Here is a 1061-nt window from a genome sequence, read left to right on the forward strand (position 1 = left end):
TAAAGGCATCAATGATACAAATGTTGCAAGTAGCCGTGAAATTCAATGGCTACCAGTCTGAAGATCCAAATGCACACATCCAGGAGTTTGTCACACTGTGCAACACCTTTCGATCAAACAGAGGAGTGTCAGATGATGTGATAAGGCTGAAGCTGTTTCCTTTTTTTCTCAAAGATAAAGCAACGAACTGGCTAAAAAACATATAGCCAGGACCCATCGCAACTTGGCAGGATCTGGCCAGTGCTTTTTTGATGAAATACTTTCCACCTCGACAGGCCATAAAGCTCAGAAATGAAGTATCTCAATTTGTACAAGAAGAGGACGAGTCGTTGGCAGAGGCATGGGAAAGGTACAAAGAGCTGTTAAGAAGGGTACCAAATCATGGCATCCCCATGTGGATGCAAGTACAAAATTTTTACAATGGAGTCACCAACACATACAAAATCCAGATTGAATCCATTACTAATGCTAACCCCGAAGATCTTGAACCACAAGCCTTGTACGACCTTATTGAGAAAGTTGTAAGCACAAGTTATAACTGGCACTCAGCGAGGAGTGAAGGAAAAAGAACGGCGGACAATGATGTTGTGTCAAAGCTGACCACCCAGGTGGAACAGCTTGCAAGGCAGCTCAACAAGATCAATGTATCATCCATTCACACCGAACCACAATTCAATGATGTTTGTGATTTTTGTGGAGGGCCTCACTTCAACATCAACTGTCCTGGAGTCAAGCAAGGGAAAGGTGAGCAGGAACAATGTGATTATGCTGGATATAATCAAAGGAACCCACCAAACCCATACTCCAATACATACAACCCAGCCACAAGAAATCATCCAAACTTCGGATGGACTGGACAGCCAAACCAGCAGGAGCAACCTAGATACCAGCAGCAACAAGGAGGACATTACCAGAGGTAGGCTCAACAACACTACAAACAGCCTGTTACACCCAAGGAGGATGTTGAACAGGACATGAAGACCATGATGATGCAATTTATGAAGCAGACACATGCTTCAATCAAAAACTTGGAGACACAAGTTCATCAACTGGCTGCTTCA

General features: G+C 43.6%; 1 non-coding gene across 1 annotated transcript; it reads right to left on the reverse strand.

Moving 5' to 3' along the window:
- Nucleotides 1-281: 281 nt before the first annotated feature.
- On the reverse strand, nt 282-388 carry LOC136234451 (small nucleolar RNA R71). The gene has a single exon (XR_010691334.1). It is a non-coding gene; the product is annotated as a small nucleolar RNA R71 (small nucleolar RNA).
- Between the last annotated feature and the right edge of the window lie 673 nt (nt 389-1061).

This window comes from Euphorbia lathyris, chromosome 6 (genome assembly GCF_963576675.1).
Source record: "Euphorbia lathyris chromosome 6, ddEupLath1.1, whole genome shotgun sequence".
In the NCBI taxonomy this organism is placed as follows: Eukaryota; Viridiplantae; Streptophyta; class Magnoliopsida; order Malpighiales; family Euphorbiaceae; genus Euphorbia; species Euphorbia lathyris.